We start from the raw sequence: 15876 nt of genomic DNA, 5'->3' as shown, positions 1-15876 counted from the left end.
GAACCTCAAGGCTATTATGGGACAAAGTTACCAGTCATAGGTTATTTCAACGCTTCTATGTCTTTCAAGGGAAGGGAAACGGAAGCAAAAGTTTACGTTGTGGAAACTGGAAAGTGTCTATTAGGATGGGTGGAGCAGAAAAATTTGGGAATCATCCTTGATCCCAATCATCCTTTACAGGTATTGCTAACGGGACTTGAGGACAACAAGTGGGTAAGAAAATTTCCACATTTATTCAAAGATAGTTTAGGATGTCTCAAGAAGTTTGAACATCAGATACTTTTAAAGAATAATGCCATACCCAAGGTGCACAAGGTTCGTAATGTACCTCTTGCTTTGAGGGGTAAGTTGAAAGATGAGCTGGAAAGATTATGTAAAGAGGGTGTAATTGAGGCGATAGAAGCTTCAGAATGGTTAAGTCCAATTGTAATAGCACACAAGCCCAATGGAAATATTCGGATGTGTGTGGACTTGAGAGACCTGAATGAGTGTATATGGGTAGACAGACATCCCTTACCCCACATTAATTAGATGTTGGCTACTGTTGCTGGTGGAAAGTGTTTTACCACATTGGATTTACCCAGCGCTTACCGCCAAGTGCGTTTGAAGAAAGAGTCAAAACATCTTTCATCATTCATAAAACCCGAAGGCGCATATCAATTTGTAAGAATGCCATTTAGATTGGCATCAGCATCTGCAGTGTTTCAGAGAGTAATGCAAACGATACTAAAAGGCATAGAAAAAGTATTAGTGTTTCAAGATGATGTATTAATATGGGGAGAAGACAACAGTCAGCATGATGCAACTTTGTTAAAGTTTTGACAAGGTTGGAATCCGCTGGTTTAACCATCAGTCTGCAAAAGTGCAAATTTGCTCAACCTACTGTTGAATATTTAGGACACACGTTATCATTTGAAGGCATTAAACCAAAACTAAATTTAGTAGCCGATTTGGAGAAAGCTCCTTCTCCTCGTGATAAGGAACAATTGAGATCATTTCTCGGTTTAGCCGAGTATTGTTCCAAATTTGTTTATCATTTTTCCGAACTGGTACATCCTTTGCGTTGTTTGATGAAAAAAGGTGTACCCTTTGTATGGTCTTTAGAATGTCAATCTGCATTTGTGAGCATGAAGAGAGCTGTGGCTAATGCTACTGCGTTGTGTTCATTCAACCCACAACATGAAACAATAATTGTAACAGATGCTAGTGGATATAGTTTGGGTGCTGTATTAATGCAGAGAAATAATGGTAAGGAAAGAGTAGTAGCTTTTGCGTCACGCACTCTCAAAGGGGCTGAGCCTTCTTATTCCACCATCGAGAAGGAGGCTTTTGCTTGCTGGTGGGGTGTACAACATTTTAGGGTCTACGTATGGGGAACTAAGTTCGAACTGTATACGGATCATAAGCCCTTAATAGATATTTTTACTACGTCTGGTGCAGGAAGAGCTACACCACGTATAGCTAAATGGTTATATCGTTTGCAAGAGTTTTCATTTGAAGTGAAGTACATGCTGGGTGTAAGGAATGTCAATGCAGATTGCTTATCCCGTTTACCGGTGGCCAGTGATGAGGGTGACTGTAACATTGATGAGGAATTGATGGTGGCTAGCATTGAGGATGTGTGTCAAGCCATTACGGAGAAGGAATGGCATGATGCAATTTCTTCGGCTACTGTCATGGTGAAGGTGGTTAAACAGTTACCTACTTCTTTCGGTTGGAAGTTGGATGAGTTAGTAAAATGTTATAAAGATGTGTGGGAGGAATTATCTGTTGTTAATGGCATTGTAAGAAGATGTGATAAATTAGTTGTTCCATCTTCGTTAAGGACAAGGTTGATGGAGTTATTACATGAAGGTCATGGTGGGATGTCGGCTGTCAAAAGGAAGGCCAGGATGGATTTTTGGCGGCCAGGGATGGATAGGGATATTGAGAGGTTTGTAAGAGAATGTATTTCCTGTACATGCAGTGATAAATCTCACGTGTTGAAAGAGACTCCAATGACTCCTATCAGTTTACCAGAAAAACCATGGGAGAGGTTAGGAATTGATATATGTGGTCCATTTGATTGTTTGTCAGCATCTGAAAGATATGCTATAGTCATGATGGATTATCATTCAAAATGGCCGGAAGTGGCATTTGTTAGAGAGGTTAAATCTAGCAGCGTAATTGCATTTTGTGATGAGATATTTAGGAGAGAGGGATGTCCTGCGGAGATATTGTCGGACAATGGACCACAATTTACTTCAGAGGAGTTTAGTGGTTTTCTCAGTAGATTGGGTATTAAGCACTTGAGGACTCCAGTATATCATCCCAGGGATAATGGTTTAGTGGAACGCTTTAACCGAGTGTTGGGGGATTGCTTCAATTATGTTTGTCCACAAATAAGAGTTGGAAAACTGAAGTAAAAAAATTGCTTTGGAATTACAGAACCACTCCTCATTCGGTGACTGGAGAGACTCCGTTTAGTTTACTCAAGGGGAGAGTGCCTTGCACCATATCTGTACCGGCGTGGATGGGGAGGAGTGGTAAGAAAAATTTTGAGATCACTAAGGTGCGTACCAAAGTTGAGAGGCATCAAGATGCTTACCAGAAAAGACATAATGACAAGATAACCAGAGCTTCAATGGTTTTTGAAAAGGGCGATTTTGTAAGATCTTGTTCAGGGAACATGTCAAAAAAGGGAGGGTCAAAATGTTCTGAACCAAAGGAAGTCATAGGTGTTAGAGGAAACTTAGTTAAAGTATCTGATGGTAAATGGTGGAATACACACAGAATTACAAAGTGCAATGATGTAGAAGTAAAAATATGGTTAGAAAAGAATTCACATTGTATTAAAACACGCGAAGTTCCCGAAAGGACTTTTAGCGAGCGTGTCAAATATAAACCCAAAAAATTGGAAGACTATTTGTGTGATTAAAAAATTTCATCTTGTGCAATTGTTATTTCTTTTCTGTTTGTTTATAATAGATATCTAAGGAATTTTGGTAAAAGAGAAAAGGTTGTTAAAGACTGAAATTTTGTTTGTTTAAAAGGGGAAGATGTGTTATATTTCTTGTCTGGGAACTACTGCTTTATTCATTCTTGCATGTAAACACTTGGTTTCCTAGCAACGGGGTTTCACTGGGGATTCTAGATTGTGCATTCCTCAGTGAGGCTTGGCTGTGGAGCTGAGAAGATACTTCTGGAGGTTGTTCTCTATATTGTCAGGATTGCCGTCGCTCCGGAACATGAAGATAGCGGTGACCTGCGCATGCGCTCCGGAACAGGAAGATAGCAGTGACCTGCGCATGCGCAGAAGAGTCAGGCAACTTTAAAAGCCTGGCTTCCCCCGGAATAGACGCTTTGCGTTCCGGATCTTGAATACCCAGCGTCCCGAAGCCCGTTTATCTTACGAACACTTTTGAAGGTGCCAACCCTTTCTCGGCACTCAGCTGATAGGAGTCCCGTCTCCTTCGTGGTACACAGTCAGTACCATCAGCATAGCTTATCCTGTCCTGCCTGACTCGTAAAGGAGTCCAACTTAGGTCTGTAAGTAGCCTGGGTGTACTATTGGGAGGAGGGTCCTGGCCGGAGCGTTTCCACCCTGAGGTTGTGTGGGAGGTTCATGGTTCCACCTGCGGGCCAAATTAGTGTTCGACACGTGGGTTGGAATCGGGGCTTGCCACTTGACTCGGCGTTGGACGCTCCGCCCCATGGTCCCGGCTCCCATTCTCCACATTCCCGCTACTGTCTCTGGATTCTTGTTACCTATTCGGTAGACTCAACCCCGCTCCTAGTTCCTGCCTGCTGGCTGAGTAGGAGGAGTGAGGTTCGGCTGCCCCCAGCCTCCCCGGTGGGAACTACTTGGACTTCCATCCCCGAAGCAAGCAAGAGGAGTACACCGGTAACAGCGGAAGTTCCGCTGCTTCTTTACTTTCTGTTTATATTTTTGTATATACCTTACTATTGCATTGAAGACAACTGTATCTGTCGATACCAACGTGAGCGCACTTGCCTGATGTCAAGGTGGGCCTGCGCCTATCCATTCTGGGTTAACCACTTGAGAGACTAGACTTTTCCACCACAGCAGCGAGTATCCAACGGGGTGAGTTTAGGGGATACAGGGGATCTGTTTTGCCATAAGACTCTTCCTTGGTAAAGTGATTCTATTTCTGTTTCCTCTTAGTCTCGCCATTTGCGTTTCCTTGCCTGAGAGTATTAAGGGGTCCCAGATGGGAAGAGGGAGTTTGTAAGGTATGAGTTAACCAGAGTATATAATAAATAGCAGACAGATAAGGGGATTGTTCTCTGTTCTAACCCCTTCTCTTTATTTTAGTTACTTTGAGGACACACTCTGGAAGCGGCGACAACCTGAGGACGTCCTTCCCCTTTTTCTTCCTTTCCTTGTTTTGTTTCCCCTCTTCCCCGGGTTGCCCTTGGCGCATAGAGCTTGATATGCGTAGGTGGTAATCAGGGGACGTGGCGGACTTGTCTTCAGTTCCGGGGCGTCTCTGCAGAAACACAGGTGAGCCGTTGTTTGCCTGTCCAAGCCTGACAGAACGCAAAGCCCACAACAATATAGACGCATATTCTGCCCGGACGCCATGGAACTGAGCCAAGTGACGTTGGCTGATTTGGCCAATATGATAGGGAACCTACAAGTATAAACCCAGTCTTTGGCTACTAGGGTGGATGCCCTACAAAGGAGTAGGAGGGTGGACGGCGACCCAACTCAATCTGGTCCGGGTTCCTCTCCATCGGTGATTCATGTGTCTACCCCTCAGGCGATACCTTTAGCCCCACCTGAGCGCTTTTTGGGTGATTCAGCTAAATACTCTGTTTTCATTAGTCAATGCCAATTGCATTTCATGTGCAAGTCCACCTGCTTTCCTACTGACCAGGCCAAGGTGGCCTTTGTGATTTCTTACCTAGGGGGGGTAGCAGCAAATTGGGCCATCCCGCTCATAGAGAGAGATGATCCATTATTATATGATTATAATGCTTTTCGCAGGGAACTTAGGAAGCTTTTTGACAAGCATACCTTTACCCATTCAGTTGACACTGAGCTATTGACACTCAAACAAGGGACTAAAGATCTAGCCAGTTATATCACCTCCTTCCAGAGATTAATAGCCGAAGCAGGTTGGCCAGAGGAGAAACGTAGTGCCCTTTTTTATAAAGGTTTGAGAGAAGAGTTGAAGGATGCACTAGCCCAAGTAGTCGATCCTCCTGACTCGTGTCCAGCCTTAATCGATCTAGTGGTGAAATTGGATCATCGACTTACTGAGAGAAGGAGGGAGAAAGGCAGAGGCGACAGTAGATGGGTAGTAGTTCGAGACAAAAGACCTGAATCAGAGAAGGGAAGTGAGGACCCTGAACCCATGCAGATAGGTATAGTAAAGGGGCCTATCTCAAGTGAGGAGAGACAAAGACGGAGAGAGAATAAACTATGTCTCTACTGTGGTAAACCTGACCACTTTCTTCGAGAGTGTCCTGTTAGGCCGAAACAGAAGAAACCGTCGGAAAACTAACCAACCCGAGGCTTAAGGAGACGAAGCCCTCGGGTTCCTCTGGTTTGATTGTCTCCCTCTCAGACGTTTCGGTGGGCCCTTCCCATCATTTCTTTGTCTCAGCCTGTATCTGCTGGGATCAACAGAAAGTAGAAGTACAGGTGATGATAGATTCAGGGGCCTCCGGCACTTTTATGGATCTCGTTTGGGCAAAGACCCACAGGATTAAGCAAGTATCCAAGGACGTGTGGGAGGACGTAATTACCATAGATGGTAGCACTTTATCCTCCGGTCCTGTTACCCACAACACGATTCTTCTTAGATTAGACATAGAGAGGAAACAAACGGAAGAATTGAGTTTTGACCTGATTGACGCGCCACAATTCCCGGTCATTCTGGGTTTACCCTGGTTACGTCACCATAATCCGCTAATTGATTGGGCAAACTTAACCCTGGATTTCAGGTCAGACACATGTAAGACTCACGTGCCCATAAATCCCAAGACAGAACATATCCTAGTTGCCTCCCCAACACTCGAAGAAGGTTACCTACCCCCAGTATACCAAGACCTGCATTCTATTTTTGATGAAAAAGAAGCCACTAGTCTTCCTCCACACAGAATATACGATTGTCGTATTGACCTACAGGCAGGGGCACGTATACCATGTAGCAGAGTGTATGCCCTCACGGAAAAGGAAAACATCTATCTCCGAGAATATCTGGACAAGATGCTACAAATGGGGTTTATTCGTTCCTCTCGCTCCCCTGCCTCTTCCTCTCTGTTTTTTATACCTAAACGCGAGGGTGGTCTACGTTGTTGTATAGATTATAGAGCGCTCAACAACGTCACGATCAAGAATAGGTACCCTTTGCCACTGATTTCCGAACTTCTTGATCGTGTAAAGAACGCGAAAGTGTTCACAAAATTGGATTTGCGGGGCGCCTACCATCTGGTACGCGTTAGGGAGGGGGATGAGTGGAAGACGGCCTTGTGTACTAAATACGGCTTGTACGAGTATTTAGTCATGCCGTTTGGGCTGTGTAACGCCCCTTCCGCGTTCCAGTTTTTTATAAACGAAACCCTCAAAGACATGATTGAGGAATATGTCATCGTCTACATAGACGATCTATTGATTTTTTCATCCTCCTTGGCGGATCATGAACAGCATGTGAGGAATGTGTTAGAGAGACTCTTAGAAAACAAACTTTACTGCAAATTGGAGAAATGCTTATTTCATGTACTGGAAGTGGCTTTTCTTGGGTACATCGTTACCCCCCAGGGTCTGAAGATGGATCCAATGAATGTGTCCGCGATACATCGTTGGCCAACCCCGCAGAAAGTAAAAGAAGTGCAAAGTTTCCTCGGCTTTGCCAACTTCTACAGAAGGTTTATTCGTAACTTTTCCCTTCTGGTCTCTCCCATTACGCGGTTGTTGAAAAAAGGAGCCAAGTTCAAATGGACTTCAGATGCAGAAGAGGCTTTCCAACACTTGAAAACTGCCTTCACTCAGGCCCCGGTCTTACGACACCCAAGACCTGCCCAGGCCTTTGTGGTGGAAGCAGATGCCTCTTTGGTGGCAGTGGGGGGGGGTCCTTTCTCAACCAGACCCCCAGTCAGGAATATTACATCCCGCAGCTTTCTTTTCACGTAAGCTCACCCCTGCAGAAATCAATTACGCCATAGGAGATAAAGAACTCCTAGCCATTAAGAAAGCCTTCGAGGAATGGAGACAATACTTATTGGGTGCCAACCAAACAGTGACCGTTCTAACAGACCATCGTAACCTGCAATTCCTCAAATCAGCGAGAGCCCTATCCATGAGACAATTGCGCTGGACTCAGTTTTTCAATGAATATGATTTTATAATACGTTACCAAGCAGGAAGAAAACATGGGAAGGCCGATGCCTTATCCCGTTTAGGTTACGAGTATGAAGAGCCACCCTCTGAACCACCATGCATCATAGCTAAGAACAAGATTGTGGGAGGTATCAGCTCCGAAAATGACTTCTTTGAGAGGGTACAGCAAGAACAAGCCTCTGTAGACTTAGAGAAGCTGACAGGGTCCCAAGCAGTCGAGGGAGAGTCAGAAGGTCGTCATGTAGACGGGGGTTTAATCCTTCCAACGAAAGAGTTACAGCAGCAAGCTTTAGAGTGGAGCCACACCCATCCCCTGGCAGGGCATCCTGGATTAGTGAAGACATTAGAGTTCATGCGAGGTCGTTTTTGGTGGCCTGACATGAATAAGGACACTAAATTGTACATTAAACAATGTCACGTATGTGCCCAAGGAAAAGCCTCCCAACAAAGACCAGTAGGTCTGCTACAACCGTTACCTACGCCCCAACGTCCATGGCACACGGTTTCTCTTGATTTTATAGTTGAGTTACCGCGTACAGTCAGAGGGAACACCACTTTGTTGGTAGTTGTAGATGCCTTCTCAAAGCTAGCACATTTCGTCCCTTTAACAAGGCTCCCCACATCGCAAACATTGGCTAAAGTATTTTTGCAACACATAGTCCGCCTACATGGGCTCCCGTCAGTGTTGATTTCAGACCGAGGGGCTCAATTCCTATCCAAGTTTTGGAAGGGACTATGTGCTCTATTACAAGTAGATGTCCGTCTGTCGTCCAGTCATCATCCTCAAACCGATGGGCAAACAGAAAGGGTCAATCGGTGCTTCGAGCAATACATTAGGTGTCAGAGTTTGCAAACCCCGGGAGATTGGGATGAGGTGGTATGGTTGGCAGAAATAGCCTATAATAACAGTTACCATTCTTCCATTAAAACCACTCCATATAGATGTACATATGGTTATCATCCAAGAACCCTTTGTAACCCCCGTTACAACTCCTGTTCCACCCCCACAGTCGTGGAAGTCATACAAGAGTTGCAGGTAATACATCAAGCAGCAAAGGCAAATTTAGAGCAGGCCAAGGCGGACTATAAAAGAGGGGCAGACGCACACAGAAGACAAGAACCAGAGTATAAACAGGGGGACAAGGTGTGGTTATCTACTAGGAATCTGGCTTTGAAGGGCTCCTGTAAATTCAAACCCAAGTATGTAGGACCATATGCCATAGTAAAGGTAGTTAATCCTGTAGCAATTAAATTAGAACTCCCTGCCTCCCTAAAGGTCCATCCTGTCTTTCATGTCTCTCTCTTAAAGCCTGTAGAACCAGGGACTCACCTCCCCCTTGCTCCCGCACCTGTGTGCATTGAGGGAGAACCCGAATACGAAGTAGAGAGAATCATTGATTCCAGGAGAGTCAGACGTAGATTACAGTACCTAGTGCACTGGAAGGGGTATGGCATAGAAGACCGTACTTGGGAACCTGCTAGTAATGTCCATGCACCCCGCCTCCTGCGTTCCTTCCATAGACAGCATCCAGAGAAACCCAAGCCGGTGGGAGGAACGTTGGGAGGGGTGTACTGTCAGGATTGCCGTCGCTCCGGAACATGAAGATAGCGGTGACCTGCGCATGCGCTCCGGAACAGGAAGATAGCGGTGACCTGCGCATGCGCAGAAGAGTCAGGCAACTTTAAAAGCCTGGCTTCCCCCGGAATAGACGCTTTGCGTTCCGGATCTTGAATACCCAGCGTCCCGAAGCCCGTTTATCTTACGAACACTTTTGAAGGTGCCAACCCTTTCTCGGCACTCAGCTGATAGGAGTCCCGTCTCCTTCGTGGTACACAGTCAGTACCATCAGCATAGCTTATCCTGTCCTGCCTGACTCGTAAAGGAGTCCAACTTAGGTCTGTAAGTAGCCTGGGTGTACTATTGGGAGGAGGGTCCTGGCCGGAGCGTTTCCACCCTGAGGTTGTGTGGGAGGTTCATGGTTCCACCTGCGGGCCGAATTAGTGTTCGACACGTGGGTTGGAATCGGGGCTTGCCACTTGACTCGGCGTTGGACGCTCCGCCCCGTGGTCCCGGCTCCCATTCTCCACATTCCCGCTACTGTCTCTGGATTCTTGTTACCTATTCGGTAGACTCAACCCCGCTCCTAGTTCCTGCCTGCTGGCTGAGTAGGAGGAGTGAGGTTCAGCTGCCCCCAGCCTCCCCGGTGTGAACTACTTGGACTTCCATCCCCGAAGCAAGCAAGAGGAGTACACCGGTAACAGCGGAAGTTCCGCTGCTTCTTTACTTTCTGTTTATATTTTTGTATATACCTTACTATTGCATTGAAGACAACTGTATCTGTCGATACCAACGTGAGCGCACTTGCCTGATGTCAAGGTGGGCCTGCGCCTATCCATTCTGGGTTAACCACTTGAGAGACTAGACTTTTCCACCACAGCAGCGAGTATCCAACGGGGTGAGTTTAGAGGATACAGGGGATCTGTTTTGCCATAAGACTCTTCCTTGGTAAAGTGATTCTATTTCTGTTTCCTCTTAGTCTCGCCATTTGCGTTTCCTTGCCTGAGAGTATTAAGGGGTCCCAGATGGGAAGAGGGAGTTTGTAAGGTATGAGTTAACCAGAGTATATAATAAATAGCAGACAGATAAGGGGATTGTTCTCTGTTCTAACCCCTTCTCTTTATTTTAGTTACTTTGAGGACACACTCTGGAAGCGGCGACGACCTGAGGACGTCCTTCCCCTTTTTCTTCCTTTCCTTGTTTTGTTTCCCCTCTTCCCCCTGGTTGCCCTTGGCGCATAGAGCTTGATATGCGTAGGTGGTAATCAGGGGACGTGGCGGACTTGTCTTCAGTTCCGGGGCGTCTCTGCAGAAACACAGGTGAGCCGTTGTTTGCCTGTCCAAGCCTGACATATATCACATTAAATCCACCTTTCTGGATGTATCCTGTGGTCTTTAAAAATCATTAATTTAAATATATAGAACTGTGCCAGCACTGCCACATTAAGCTGCTTCTCAAGATAATACACTGGAGAAAAGGTAACGGTCCGTGTGGCCTAGTGATTAACGCATTGTCTTACATGGAAGACCTTTCTCCTTGCTCTCCACTAGTGTGAATTGAAGTTTTTCACCTCCCAAGAAAGCCCTTGCTTCACCCCTCCTTTTTTTACTGCAAAGCATTTTAGGAGTAACTGAGTTTTATACTGCATTTGTGGTGGCTTTCATATATTTGACTTCTGCGTGATACAATGGATGCGAATGTGGGTGCAGCCCAGTATCATCATGAGAGACTATTGGAGGAGGTTTACCCCAACTATAGAAATTGGTCTTGCCCTCCTGTGAATAATCCTGACGGGCTTGTACGATGTTAATACGGCCCTAGGATAGTTGCAGAGATTGATGACCTTGTTACATTTTATCCTGGTATACATTTCTGGAGCAAGCAACGCTCTATTTAAAAGTTCTATAAGATGATCTCTCTTTGAACCTCCTACATTTGAAGTGCGTCTTCCAACCATTTTTGAAGAAGCTAATGGATACCTTCACCAAGCCGGATTACTATTCAGACATCTGCCAAGTGAACCGCTTCCATACCAGAGGACTTAAGCTAAAAAGTTGGGGATGCCTTCTGGCAAGGCAACTGGGACACCAGCAAAGCAACTCCTCTATTCTGAAGCCCTAAGTCAGAGCTGTATTACTTCAGACATATGAGGTGCCACCCCCTCGACCTCAAATATTCCTAACCCTATGATGTCAACCTCATTGGACACCACCATGGAACGGATACTCCAAGATATTCCTGCAGTAGGTCGACGATTAGAGGGTATGGAGAGATCAATATCTGCTCCTACGACTGAAACTAAATCCATTCGCACAGACATCGCTGGATTCCTGAGCCGGATGGATAGCCTAACCTCAAGGGTGGTAATGACAGCGAACCGTCTTAACACTATTCCAGACCAATACCAAGAGCTTCTCTTCCTCAGTAGTAAATTAGTGGATCTAGAAGATAGAAGTCGTCGAGACAATGTCCGATTTTTTGGCTTTCGAGAGAAAATAGAAGGTGTAGACGTCCAATCCTTTCTTACAGAAGTCCTTCCAAAACTCACAGGTCTTACCTTCGACCCACCATTGGAAATGCAGAGAGCCCATCGCATCAGACCACCCAACACAGGGAAAAATACACAACCACATTCACTCATCGTCTGCTTTTTACGCCATGAACAAGCCCATCAGTTGATCATAGTGTCTTGTACCCAAGGCCCATATGCATTTGAAGGTCATGAGATCAAAATGGCAGCGGATTTCTCGAAAGAAACAAACGACCGTCGTAAAGCCTTTCTTAGCCTTAGACCCTGCCGGCGACAGCTTGAGATCAAGTATGGCCTCTTTGAGCCTGCATGTCTACGGATCACCAAAGATGGAATAACCAAAGAATTCTTTGATCCAGAGGACCTGCATAATTTTTGGAAAGAAACTAATGACAATCTTAAAGCTTTTCTTTCCCTTAGACCCCGCCGGCGACAGTTTGAGATCAAGTAAGGTCTCTTTAAGCCTGCACGTCTACGGATCACCAAAGATGAAATAACCAAAGAATTCTTTAATCCAGAGGACCTTCGTAATTTTTTGGACTGCCTCTCTCCTCAAAACGAGGAATGTTCTGCGTCTTTACCAGAGTTCGAATTCCAATCCCAATCATCGATCTCTATGATGCCCTCTGGTGGGACCTGACGTTGTTCAGGCCGGTCTCAGAGTAGGGGACGAGACCCAGATCGACCTGTTCGTCCCCTGGGAGATCGAGCACAGGCCCTTCAAGCAGTGGCTGCCCTCACACAGGAAAGAGACAGAGACAAATCACGCTCTCCTCTAAAGCCCCCTTTATCAGAGGAAGGTGTGTCTTGTACTGCTTCGATTGATTGACCTCCCTACATTAATGAGAATTTGGAAACTCGCTGTCTTGACGCTGATTGAAGAAGACGATTGAGAATAGGCACTTCAGGCAGTGACAGCCCTTGTACAGTAAAGAATTAGAGACAAATCATGTTCTCCTCTTACACTTCCCTTCATATGAGGAGGGCATGTCTTGAACTTTAAACTAAGTGCTTTACCTTCTTACATTGATGAGTTGATGGGAAGTCCGTTGCCTTTTTTGCCTGCCGAAGATGACATTTGGATGGGTACCTTAACATTTTCTCTCTCTGTTGTACATTACTTGCTTCATAATGTTCCTATTTTATCCTATTCATATACCTATGATAACTTTTATTTGTCCTCCCAACGTTTTACAAAGCGTGTCTGCTTGTACTTTTAGTATTGTTAATCTTATATTATATGATATGAAAAGGATGGTTGGTTATATACCTTTCCCTCCCCCTTTCTCTTTTTAACAAGTATTTATAAATATCATTTAGTAATGATAATATTTAACTATGCTAATATTTAACTATGATAATATTTAACTGTGATAATATTTAACTGTGATAACACTTAACTATGCTAATTTTTATCTACCATTACAATGATATGCTAAGCTTGTTTTGATTGTATTCTACATATGATAATTTCATGACGCAAATCTTCCCTTTCTTCTCCCTCCCTTTTTCCCTCTTCTGATTTCCTCCTCTTCTTTTATGTTGTACTCTTAGGATGCTTGTCTCTCCCCCTATTCCCTCAACCTTCAAACCCAATATCTACATCATGAGTCAAATACTCGAGCATTTGAATACTCAAGTACTGTTAATCTAGTTACATCGATGAATTTCTTTCTATTGTCTTTTGTCGCCGGATGGAACTCCTCCGACGCGCCTAGCCCGAAAGTTTAGACCCGCAGAGAACAGTCCTATACCCCTTGTGCTGTGTCATTCCTGCGCAGCAAATCGGTCCCTTCTCTTTCTCTTTCTCTCTCTCTCTCTCTCTCTCTTTTTCTTCATCTTTTATCCAGTTTCCATAGAACCTCGCTTTACCTCTTTCTCACTTGTCCTTTTGTTCATATATATATATATATATATATGTACAAGCGACTCTTATATCCCCTTTATAACCCTCCAATCTCTCAGGAATAATCTGAGAGGTTTTCTACCCTTGTACTCAACCTTTCTCCTTACCTGGAACTTGTTCTCTTCCTTCCCCTCTTCCCCTCTCCCTTTTCCCAGATACCCCACCTTACTTGCGCAGCATTTACCTTTATACTCTACTTTCATCCTTGCCTTCTCCCCCCCCCCACACTCTAACACCTCTTATTCCTTTCAACAGCTTTTCCTTAGAAACCAACATCTTTTGACTTTTAACGTACACATGTCAGCGAATATTTCTTCTCCCTCTCATCCGCTATGCATTATCTTGTGGAATGTCAACGGTCTTACACATTACATTACACGTAAGAAAGTACTCTCTTATTTGCAAACAAAAAGAGTTGATATTGATCTTCTGCAAGAGTCTCACTTGGATGCCTTGGAATCATCTAAGTTACAACGAGAATGGGTGGGAGAAGTCATTCAATGCGGATTGACGACACAATCTCTTTCTAAGGAGAGTCAACCACAGAAATGTGGAGTAGCTATCCTCTTACCTAAATCCTTACCCGTTGCAATTGTCAAGACCTGGGTTGACCCAGACTGCAGATATGTCTTTGCCAAATTAAAAATAGGAGATAGGGTCCTCTGCGTTGGCTCTGTATATGCTCCGATGGGACCTAAACGTTCATATCTTCTCAGCTTGAATCGTTTATTAGTGGAAATTGGAGCATCCAGTTATGTCATCGGTGGGGACTGGAAATTTGCATGTAATGCAGTTTCAGATAGAATAGGTCCCTTGGATAAATGTAATGAGGGAGACAGAGCTTTACTGGGAGACATAATTTCAGATTACAGGCTGGTGGATCATTAGCGCCTTTGTCATCCCTCAGATCAGGAATATACCTTTCGCTCTTCTGCTCATGGCACCCAGTCTAGGTAAGATTATTTTCTGATATCCCATTCGATAGTTTCATTCATTAATGAATCTCATATTCTGGAAGCTGCTCTCTCTGATCATTCTCCGATTCTCCTTGCGTTGGACGTAGGTTAAACCTCTCCAGGCCATAAACCATGGCATATGAACATTCAGAGATATTGTTCACCCAAAGGTAAAGCTCTATTTCGTTCACATCTTTCTGACTACCTAACCAATAATAAATTGCGATTCTCATATTAGCATGACTAGAGAATCTGGATTTCATTAAAGACACGGAGGCTGACATTATGCATTATCCTTTAATGCAGTTTCCAAGCAGCCGCATTACATCGCAGTAACAAGTATTCCAAAATAGAATATAACAAATACATAAAGGGCATGAGCCGAGTACAATCTGCCTCTGTAAATGCGGATAAATAAGATAAAAATAACATGAAATAAACATAAATATGAAATGTCCAAACAGCTTTAGAGTGATCTTCAGGTGTACTACTGGAGAAGAGATGAAGAGAAAAAGAAGAAGAAGAATCCAAATGCTTCGAAGTTATGAAGAATTACCTGAAAGGAGAGAGAGAAGGTGAAAAGACTATTCCAAGAAAAAAGGAAATACAAGTGATAATAAACAACATACATTGTGAATTAAAAACTAGCACTTTAAAATATTATATGATAAATAAATATTTAACATATATCAAATCAGATTAGTCCTCCCAGGGAGGGATGGGAGGGATAATGTCAGCCTCCGTGTCTTTAATGAAATCCAGATTCTCTAGTCATGCTAATATGAGAATTGCAATTTCATTAAAAGAACGGAGGCTACATTATGCATGTTGGTAGCTTTGTAAGACTACATCGGACATATGCTCGATAGGCCTGCAGTAGTGTCGAGCAAAAGTGCTAGCGTTACACCAGTCTGCTGTTTTGAGGATGTCGTCTAACTTACCACCAGACCAGAGAGATTTTCTGGCCATAGCACCTCTAAGTGAATGAGCTTGATATTTTTTAAGATCGATACCAGCTAGACTCATGACGGTTTTAACCCATCTAGCAATGGAGGTTGAGGTTATAGCCTTATGGGGTTTAACAAACAAAATTAGTAATTGCTTTACGTTAGGTGCACGAAGGGTAGACATTCTGAAATCATACTCTCTCATACAATCAACTACACAAAGTTTAGGACATGAATCGAAGAGTGGATAAAATATAGAATCAGACATGGTTTTAGTTCTTCTATCAATCTGAAAATTAACGCCAAACATGTTATAGGATCTATTAGAAATATCTAAAGCTTTAACGTCAGAAACTCTTCTACAGGAAATTAGGCATAAGAGTGTAGCAAGTTTGATAGAGAGGTTTTTTCTGTTTAGGAGAGAATTAACCGGCCAATTATTAAAAAGATCTAGTATTAAATTTACGTCCCATAGAGATTCGTATTTGGGTTTGGGGGATCTTTTAAGATGGATGCTTTTCATTACCCTGCAGATAATAACATTTTTACCGACTGTTTTGCCATTGATTAAAGTGTGGCCAGCTGAGATAGCTGATCTATAGCAATTGATGGTTCTATAGCTGAGGCCTCT

The sequence above is a fragment of the Triturus cristatus genome, chromosome 11 (genome assembly GCF_964204655.1).
Source record: "Triturus cristatus chromosome 11, aTriCri1.1, whole genome shotgun sequence".
NCBI classification, from domain to species: Eukaryota; Metazoa; Chordata; class Amphibia; order Caudata; family Salamandridae; genus Triturus; species Triturus cristatus.
The sequence above is the reverse complement of the archived record's forward strand: the minus strand, read 5'-3'. Positions refer to the sequence as shown.